Source organism: Colletes gigas, unplaced genomic scaffold (assembly GCF_013123115.1).
Source record: "Colletes gigas isolate AHSC1104 unplaced genomic scaffold, ASM1312311v1 Colletes_gigas_Sc00015, whole genome shotgun sequence".
Classification (NCBI taxonomy): domain Eukaryota; kingdom Metazoa; phylum Arthropoda; class Insecta; order Hymenoptera; family Colletidae; genus Colletes; species Colletes gigas.
Window position 1 is genome coordinate 2,886,722 of NW_025106644.1, and position 11,209 is coordinate 2,897,930.

Below are 11,209 nucleotides of genomic sequence, written 5' to 3' on the forward strand. Positions count from 1 at the left end.
TCTGGGATGCGTACGCCCCCGATGAGCGCGGCGATGTCTAAGCTTAGGGAGATCCCCAGTGTTAGATCCTACGGCGAGAAAAAAACGGTGATTATGATTCTTGCACGCACAATACGACGGCTTGTCTGGAAGATTGTTTCTTGTAATTTATAAAGATGAATAAGAAGTGGACAAATAAAGACTTAGTCGAGTTTAACTGCTCGGTGGTTGTTTCATTTTTCCTCCCTTGGTCCCGGAATCCTGGAATTTTAGAAATAATATTAATTTGGGTAAATAAATTTTGGATGCAAATATAGGAATCGTTTTCGAAATTTTTTAATTGCAACTTCTTAGATTTATCATAAATGATGTTAGATTTATTTTTTGGGCCTTGAGGAAATAGGTAGTGACATTTTTCCAAGAAGATTCACTGAAATAATTAGCAAATTTGGGACAAACAAACATAATTTTATCAAACAAAATGGTGTCACTTATCCGGGTAAGGTACTTCTCATCCATAACTCCCACAATTTTTGAAATTTGTAAAGGAACTAATAAAATATCACGTGTGCCCGGATAACTGAAATGAAATAGTGTCACTTATCCGAGTAAGGTACTTCTCATCCATAACTCCCACAATTTTTGAAGTTTGTAAAGAAACTAATAAAATATCACGTGTACCCGGATAACTGAAATTAAATAGTGTCACTTATCCGGGTAAGGTAATTTTCGTGCAGAATTCGAGCAATTTCTTCTGTAAAAGAGCTAATAAAGATCGATAGATCGACAAAAATCCATTCGATAAGAATCGGAGAGGATTCTAAGGCCTAGCGGGAGGAGGTCGCGAGACGATTGGAGGACGAAGCGCGCACCACCGGCGGGGACCTATCCCCGCGAAATATAGCTGACTGGTTCTCCACAGCTGGACGACTTCATAACTCCTCGGCGAGGCGAATATCGTGGGAGGCCCGTGCCCCGAAGAAGACTGGTTCGACTCTTTCTCTCTTCCTCCACGTCTGGGGGCTGCCCCTTTCGCCCCCGCGGCCGTTTCCCATCGCGTTCCATCCTCCTACGTTTCTGCCTTGTTTCGTTTCACCACGGCCGCGCGCTGTGCTGCACGCGATGATAACGAACCGAGGAATCCCGCAGGAATCTCTGTACGGGATAAAAGGATTCTGACCGCATACGAACAGGCATCCGCGCTAATGGTTCCGACACTCCCGCCTCCCCCCGACCCACCCCCTTCACCGCGATTCTTTCTCCTTTTTCCACGCTCCTGTGTCCTCGTTCCTTCCCTAACGATCGGTATTTCCAGTTGTAAGCGCATTCCGCGGGTCGATCGCGACCTCGCGCCGCGCTTCGATCGATTCCCGGGGCCCCCGAAGGACGGGGGAACAGGCCCCGCCGATTCGAATCGATCCTCCGAGTCGCAACGTACGCGCGATGGAATCGGTTGGCACCAGGAAGGGTGGAAGTTCGTCCCCCGCGATACTAAAACAAATTCTTGGTGGAGCTCGGGGGCTCCCAGCGTGTCCCGGCAGACAAGAATCTCGAGCAGCCGGGCCCACTTCTCACGGCGGCGCGTTTGATCTCGTCCGACCACCCCCTCGTCTCCATCACGGTCACTCGAGCAACGGCAGCGACCACGCTCTCGCCCTCCCTCGGGAGCTTTTTACCCGCTGCTCATCCGCCCCCCCCCCACCCTCTCCTTCCCCCGGACGCGTCGACAGGACTGGTCCCGGAGAATCACCGAGAGATATGCCGCGGGGACCAACCCGTGAATTCATTCAGTTTTACTATTATTACGCATACCGTCACGCGTCCAGCTCGTTCCACGCTACGGAATGTTACACGGACGCTGGACCGTCCCGAGGGAGCCTGCCACTCGAGTGTCTGGGCCCCCGAGCTCCACGACGATCTCTCGCGTTAAGTCTCGACTTTTATTGCCGCCATGTAGGGCCCCAAAAATTAATCCGGGGTAAAAATCGGTACCACAAAGGAAAACTGCGTACTTTCTTGGTCCTAGCACTTTCTTCCATCGGAGAATACTTTGGGACTATGATATGGTGTATTAGAAGTCTATAGTTGGACCATCTTAACGATTTATATAGTCCATACTTCTTAGCTTGCATTGGTTTTAACCTGAACCTACGAATTTCTTTCAGAATCTTTACAAGGGAAGTATAACATATTCTGTAAGTTTTTAGCCTATAAGTCCTATAGTCTAGTCCATAATTTATAGTCTATTCCATAGTATTTCTATAAATCTAGTTCTATGAGGCTAGTGCCACAAGTCTATACGTCTATCCTATAGTCTAGACTATAAATCTAGTTTTATAAGCCTAGTTTTTTAAGCCTATAAGTCTATACAGTTGCACCACCTTACCAATGTATAGTCTACACTTCTTAGCTTCCTGCATTGGTATCAACCTGAAGCCACAACTTTCTTTTGGAATTTTTTGCAAAGGAACTACAAGACTTTTTGCAGTCAAATTTACAGAGTTTACTCACACACGGTTGACTGATATTCCAAAATTTTTTGGGCCCAAAATAGTCAAAATTGATAGCACCACATCCCTTCAAACTCAGTCCCTTTTAACCAAGCTTCTTCCTACTCATCTAACACATCATTCTGAACATTGCAAAATAATTTCACTATAAAAACCTCGTAGAGAAGATTGCAAAGACCACTTCTAAAGCTACCAATATAAAAAATATCGTTAAGAAGATTATAAAGTTACCAAACGATCGGTGCAATTGAAGTCGTGGATCCAGGACGTTCGCGACCTTTCGATTCAATGGGGAGCACAGGGGAGTAGGGAGGGGGGCTGTCAGGATGAGGAACACGGTTTAATGCGAGGACGGGCAGCGGCGTTTCGGGAAAAAGGGACCGGGGAACGGACGGGGCCCGATGGACGAGGTGTTCTCTCACGGTCTCGCGAGAGGATTCGTCTTCTTCGAGGGGGCACGCATCTGGGCTCATTATGCCCGACGAATACGAAATTCAGTCCACGAGGTTGACAATCGGGGGCCCCCGGGAGACAGGGGCTCGCGTCACTCGGTGAACAGGGCCCCATCAGGGATGCCACGCGCGTGTGATCGGCCGCGACGCGCCGCGTGCCGTTTCGCCCGCCTTCCTGCCCCGATTTTATCGTTCCTACCGACTTCTCCTAACCCTTAAAGTTTACTTCGTTTCGCCATTTCACCTTCCTTGTCCCCCTTTCCACCTACGAAAGCTCCTGCACGTTGCAGTTACTCTCTTTAAGCTAGCAATTTTTACTTTGTGGGTCTATGGTTACGCCATGTTAACCATTTATACAGTCTGCACTTCTTAGCTTCTTACATTGGGTTCAACTGAACATACAAATTCGTTGCTGAGGAACTATAACACCTAGGAATCTATAGGTGTAGCTTCTTAAGGATTTATGTAGTCTACACTTCTTAGCTTTCATTGGTTTGAATTGATGCTACTAATTTCTTGCAAAGGAAGTATGACACCTTCTGGAAGTCTATAGCTACACCATCTTAACGACTTATAGTCTACAATTCTTAGCTTCTTCTATTGATTTTAACCTCAAGCTGCAAACTTTCAGAATTATTTGCAAAGGAACTATAAGAGCTTCTATAAATCTATAGCTACACCATCTTAACGACTTATAGTCTACACTTCTTAGCTTCTTACATTGGATTCAACTGAAGCTACAAATTCCTTGCAGAGGAACTGTAACACCTTCTCTGAATCTATAGTTGTATCTTCTTAAGGATTTATGTAGTCTACACTTCTTAGCTTTCATTGGTTTGAATTGATGCTACTAATTTCTTGCAAAGGAAGTATGACACCTTCTGGAAGTCTATAGCTACACCATCTTAACGACTTATAGTCTACAATTCTTAACTTCTTCTATTGATTTTAGCCTCAAGTTACAAACTTTCAGAACTATTTGCAAATGAACTATAACACCCTCTATAAGTCTATAGCTACACCATCTTAACGATACACTTCTTGTACAATTTTCACCTAAAACTGAACTAAATAACGTGTAGATTGATATTACTCTTGAGTTGTAATGAATATAAAGCTGCGATTGGAAGGTAAAAAACAGCTATTTTCGTCTGGGGGAATAAACATAGTGTTCGAGGAGGAAGTAAAGGCCACCCAACACACCGAACCCTCAAGCTAACCCTAATTTCCGAAGCTAGTGGTTACGATTGAAAATAAAATTATAACTATTCAGGGAAGAGGAAACTTCCCGAACGAAATGAGCAGAGATCTCGCGTGTGATCTTTTATTAAACGACGTTTTGGGCCCCTTCAGGTATTAACTAAATGATCACCAAAACGGGGGGGGGGAAATGAAGCATAAAATTACGCACCAAATTGGAAAATAAAAATAATGAAACATCGAAGACTAATATTTTAAAAATAAAACTAGCCTAAACTATACTCGGTTCTTTGATCCTCCAGTTAATTTTTAACTTTGATTTTGTCTGTACGTTTCTTTCAGTGATCGATTCACTGGTTTTCGTTCGACCTCTATCTTTTTGCGTCCAAAATCTCCACGTGTATTCTGAGAATTTATGTCCAGACGTCGCTGATAAACTGCAGACTAAATATTCACTGGATCTAAACATTTGTCATTCACATTCGCAGATATATCATTCGAGTTTATACCAGTGTCTCTAATTAATTTATTGTGCATTTCAAAGTCTCCATCGTTCAGATACTCATCATTCCTAAGATTGCTAGGTACTCTAACGATGGTCGATTTATTATTTTACGTGAGACAAGTTTGGAAGCTCTCAAACGAGTGACTCGAACGTTCTGACTCTTTAAATGTTTATTATTCGCGAGATAACGAAACCGTCTCTGGACCTCCTCGATAATCTCTTGTTTGGACTTGGGTTAATTGATGCAAGGAGTATCAGTTCTGATATTAATTCGTTTAGATCGTTTCGAAGGTTAACAGAATTATCTTCGATGGGAGGAGGATTTAGAGAGTCGATGTGTAATGAATATTGCTACGTTTGAAAAACAATGGATATCTCGTTAATGAAGAAGTGAAAGCAGACCTGAGGACGTCATTAGACATGGACGTCAACGTGTTAAATTGATATGTAGTGATTATTATTTTCTGGCTATAATAACTTGACGAGATCTAAAAATATATTTCATTAATAATAATCTAGTATTTGCTAGTAACAGTACTGGAGCTTGAGAACTCAGTGTTGACCCTTTGCAAGGTGGCCATTTTGTGACAATTAATTTAGTTACTGTAATAAAAATTGTGATGCAATATCGCCATTAAGAGACAATATTTCATGCTGGCCAATTGTACTAGCTAATAACTTTGCACATTTTATAATTTTCTTAGCTAAAAGAACCCGGACCTAACCCTAAAAATCTACTGTTCAACGTAAGAGCTTAGAAACTCAGTGTTGATCCTTTGCAAGGTGGCCATTTTGTAACAATTAATTTAGTTACTGTAATGGAAATGGTGATGCTATATCGTCTTTAAGATACTACATTTTACAATGTTTTTAGAAGAAAAAGTCCAAACATAACCTAAAAATTTACTGTTCAATGTAGAAGCTTAGACACTCAGTGTTAATCCTTTGCAAGGTAGCCATTTTGTAATAATTAATTTAGTTCTGTTATTCAAATAAAAATAGGCAAGTGTCAACTATAATAATTCTGTATGTTTTACAGTTTTTTCAAAAAAAAAGTCCAAACATAACCTCAAAATCGACTCCAGAAAGGGAATGATGTCCAAATAACAATATTTCATACTGGCTAACAGTATTATCAATAATTTTATACATTTTACACTTTTCTTTCTCAAAAAAAAGTTCAAACATAACCTAAAAATCGACTACAGAAAGAGAATGACGTCCAAATAACAATATTTCATACTGGCTAACAGTATTATTAATTACTCTACACATTTTACAGTCTTCTTTCTCAAAAAAAAGTTCAAACATAACCTAAAAATCAACTCGAGAAATGGAGTAACGTCTGTATAACGATATTACATACTATCTAACTATGCTATCAATAACTTTACATGTTTTCCAATTGTCTCAGAAAGAAAAGTGCAAACATAACCTAAAACTCGACTCCAGAAAGGGAATGACGTCTAAATAACAATATTTCATACTTTCTAACTGTACTATCAATAATTCTATACATTTTACAGTTTTCTCTCCCAAAAAAAAGTTCAAACATAACCTAGAAATCAACCCCACAAATGAAATAACGTAAGTATAACAATATTACATACTACCTAAAACTATGCTATCAATCACGTGTTTCCCAATCGCCTCAGAAAGAAAAGTGCAAACATAACCTAAAAATCGACGTCCCAGAAAGTGAACAACCTCCCCCCAACCCAGCAAACCGATAAACCAGCTCCCCGTACCGCCAGGATCGCGTTTCTTCCGTCTATGGAGGCGCTGGGTCCCTCAGCAAAAAGAAATGGCGGCGATTAATTTCGTGCGTCGGTCCAAGGTTGCAATTTCGCGAAGAAAAGGCCGAACAGAGGTCGCGGCAAAAACCCCGGGGGCAGAGAAGTTAAAGTAAACGATTACGGTGACGGGGTTGGAAGAGGAGCGAAAGAAAAGGGAACAACGCGTTTGAAACGAAAATACGAGATAAAAGAACGAAAAGGAGGGGAGGCGGAGAAGAAGTCCGGGCGTGCTTCCTGTTGCGCTAATCTCGGGAGGGGCCCTGTCCCCCCTCTCTCCTTCTCGTTCCTACGGGGCCAGGAATTATTTCCGATAAAAAACGGGCGAGTAAATCAACTAATTTATCGTTTTTGCGATTGGGAGGAAGGTGGGTCCCCGGACGTATTTGCCGGGGCACGGTCTGCCCGGGAATGGCAGGAATCCCTTTTGGCGGGTCCTGGATCGTCCTTTCCGAAGGGCCATCCGTGGGAAAGAATATCGGCTGACGTTCGGGACCACACGGTCGAATTATCGGTGTTTTGGCATGTTATAGGGCTCCCGACGATTCTCTCCCGTCTCCCTTTGGCCGAATTCGCGCGAGTCCGGCTCTCCCGCGCGCACGTCTCCGCCCGTCCCTCCCCCGTCCACGCTTGACCCCCCTCTCGCTGCGTCTTCCGCGGAACGAGCAAAGGGAATCTCCAGCGGAATCCACGTCCCCGTCGACTGTGGGAACGAAAGCACGAGATCGCGATTCTCCGTACACCGTGTTCCGAGGCGTTCATCGACAACCAGATTCCTATCCTATCTAGCTTTATCTCTCTCTCCCTCTTGCACCGTAACGGCTACCACGGACGTTCCAGGGCTCTTTAAAGCCCAAGTTAGACGGTAACGAGATGGAATTCGCCGGTGTTTTCCACCCCCTTCGGTCCGCTAGAACAATCTTTGCGTCGTCCGCGTGGAGGTTACAATTTGGGCCCGTTCTGAGAGCGATAGACGACCACCTGGGGTTCGCGAATGATCGGTTTCGTGTGAATTGGTCTAAAAGTTGATGATGTTATGCATTTTAACTTGGGTGGTGATGACAATTAATCTGAATGGGACTCTTGGGGCCTGATAAGGTTATCAAAGTAAGTTCTGTGACAAATTTTTAGTATGCTAGACAATTTGAGGGGTTTGGTATACTATATTCAAAGATTTGGCTATAAACAATGGTACCCACGAGTTTAATCCACTATGAGTTTCTAGACTATCATTACAATTTTCGTATACCGAATGGGCCTTATCATTATAGCGAATAGAATATTGGGCCAGCTGCATGGATTTCAATTTTCCTGTGCCTTTGTTCGCGTCTCAAGATTAGATGTTGAAGAAAGTAAATCTAGACAGGATTCTTGAATTTTAATTAGGCTGCAAAGATAAGTCCCAATTGTCGTAGACAATTTGAGGGGCAACAAAGATCATTTCATACAGGGGAACTGAGTAAAAAATGGTTCCCAGGAGTTTAAGAATTATTTGACTGTACCCTCCATGAATTTGAAGATTGTCACTACAATTTTCGTATAGCAAATGGGCCCTATCCTTATAACAAATAAAGTATTGGTCGTTATTGTCTGCGTATGCCAGCTTCTGACTTTCTATCTTCACAGATTCTTTTATAGAGGGAAGCAAACATGATGTTGCTACAATGGGCCCTACGAGTTTAAGAACATTTTGACTAAACCCTCCATGAATTTGAAGATTGTCACTACAATTTTCGTATAGCAAATGGGCCCTATCCTTATAACAGATAATGTATTGATCGTTATTGTCTGGGTATGCTAGTTTCCAATTGTAGTGGACAATTTGAGGCGTTTGGTACACCATCTTCAAAGATTCTTTTATAGAGGGAAGCTAATATGATGTTGCTACAATGGGCCCTACGAGTTTAAGAACATTTTGACTAAATCCTCCATGAATTTGAAGACTATCACTTCTGGGCCTTACTTTTCTGGGGACTGGGACCTATCCTCTATGTATTTCAATTTTCCTAGGCCTTGGTAAAAAAGCTCGTATCGAGGAATCGAGACGACGGTCGATCGCTACCAGAGGCGGAGGCGAACCTTTCGTTTTGACGCCTGAGCGGAATCGGCTCTCCCGGCTGCTCGCAAGATATTTCCAATATCGTAAAACCATTAATTACCAGGTGGACCCGGTGTCGGTGTATCGGCTCTGCCTCCGAACGAACCTTCTTCTCTTCGAGCCTCCTCCTCCTCCATCGGTCGACTACTTAGGTGGCCGTCGCTGGTCGGATGATGTATTTCGGTGTTTTTGCTCGACATTAATAATAACGTCGCTCGGACCCGGCCCCGGAGTTCTCCTGGTGAAAGGACCTCTTTCCTCCTCGGTTCATTACCGGTACCCCGCTTTTCGTTTCCCCTGCCCCCTCGATCTTTCTCGCGCCACGATTAATCCCCACGACGATAGGGAGCCTATGCAACCGGAAGTCCCCTGAAAAACTAGCCAAAATTACACTTTGGACCTATCAAAATTCGATGTTAGAAACTGTGTACCATACGATTGATAAAAATCTGAGCCAAGACTTGGACAATCGATCTCACAAATTAGTTTTCACTATTTTTATAATTCTATTCTAGGCTCGATATTCTTCGACTTTGATATATTTTTTTTGGGTGTCTTTTGTGTTCAGAATTTTGTTTCTAGAGCCACTCTATGTCTCTGCATTGATTACAAACGAGTTACATAATAAAAGACTTGATTTGAACGAACGAGAGACTATGCAACCGGAAGTCCCCTGAAAAACTAGTCAAAATATCACTTTAGACGTACCAAAATTCTATGCTTGAAACTGTGTACCATAAGAACGATAAAAATTTTTCTTAACAATTAATTTTCACTATTTTTATAATTTTTCGCCCGTCTTTTGATCCAAACGACTTAAATGATAAAATACCGGATTATTTGACCCGAATTGCGCGGGGCTAATGAGCGCGTACGCGGGTGACTGACCCGAATCCGGGGCCCTATGGAGGGCGATTTAAAGGCTGGCGTGCACGAGAAAGGAAGACAGGTATTCTCGAACGCAAGAAGCAAAACTCGAGGAAAGACGGGCCATATACGACTGCGGGGCGATAATCAGGAAGGGAAATCGCGAAGGATCGAGAAGGAAGGAGCTTCTGGGAAGCAGATAGGAGATCGTTTAGCCGGAGCGGAGAGTCCCACCGGTCAGCGGATTCGATTCGACGTCGAGATCATCGGGAGCTCCGGCGAACCGAGGGAAAAAGAGTGGAGGGCACTCGGGTGTGTACGCGCAAAGAGAGGACCACCTGGTCATCCGAGGACTCGGCTCATTCTTCTGTCCGACGTTGGACGAACAAGAGGGAGAGGCAACAGAAGAAGGAGCAGAAGAACAGGGATTCCTGGTAAATTAGCATACACCGGTCGGATCGGTGACTCCGGAGGAGGTACCCAGCCTCTTTGTTCTCACTCCTGAGGAACGCACGAACGACCGTCTCCCGGTTCTCCGCGAACGAGAAATCGCGGGGCCCGCGACCGCTCGAACGGGGCCCTCTTTCTCGCGCCTCGGCTCCTCTGCCCGCGAGGGGCAAACACCGAGGGGTGGAGAAAGCTGCACCGGACCCGAGAGAAAGATCCTGGATTCGAGAAGGGGTAGGGGGGAGTGGGACGAGGGGAATAGGGCCCCGACGGACCCACCGCCGCGTTCCGCGAGCCTCGTAATTACGAGCCGCAAGGCCGCCGCGAAAGAGAGGCGTCAAAATCGTCCTCTTCTCTCGCTCCGGGCCCCGAAGCTCGCGCGCGATCGGGCCCCGGCCATTATCGAAATTGATATTTTATCGATGGCCCGCGCCACGCAATCCACGGGGCCCCCCTTTATTGAGTTATTTCCCGATAATTACGAATCGACGATAATTCCGGGCCCCGTAATGCGTTACTTATTACCGCGAGGGGCCCGCGGGCCCCGATCTGTCTTTTTAACGTCTACGAATGTAAATATTCGCGGCTAATTTTATGTAATTGGGTTTCGGGACACCATCGATAGCTTCTCGCTTTAATGGGGCCCGAATTGTAAATCTACTCGTGGCAAGTTTACGAAGAGGACGATGAAAATTAGGCAACTCGGCGGCCCCGGATAATTTGAAGGTAATATCCGAAATTAAAACGGGCATCAAATCGGGGCCCGACGGTGCTCCGCGGGTCCGTCGTCGGGGGCGAGAGGCGGGAGGAGTTTCGTAGCGACGCGCGAGGTCGGAACGGAGGCGAGGAAAAAATCCCCTGCGGTCGCAAAACAAAATGTCACGTAATTATCGCGGTAGGTGTTCCATCGAGGGGCCCGCTGGCCCTCTTCGCCGTTCGCCGGTAGGTAAAGCTCTCCGGGTGCAACGGGGCAAAAAGTGCAGCGAAAACCACCGTTGGGATCGTAAAACGGGGCCGTTTATGAGACCAGGGACCAACGCGTCCAGAGGTAGGGCCCCGTTTCCACCGGGCCCGCGGTGCAATAAACGTTCTCTAGCCGTTCCCGGTGCTAGAGACCCACGGAGATCAAGCACCTGCGCGAAACGCCGCTTCTATCCATCGGTTATTTACGTTTGCTCGATGGATCGAGGCCCTACCGTCGGCGACAACCCCTCCACCCGTTTTTACGCACTTGGCTAGTCCGTTTATTAACGGATTAGTGTTCATTAGTATACAAAATAAAGTAATAATAATAACGTCTTTATTGCACCGTGCAAAAATTAAATATTATACCGAACGGTGCAAATGGGCCCCGGGGG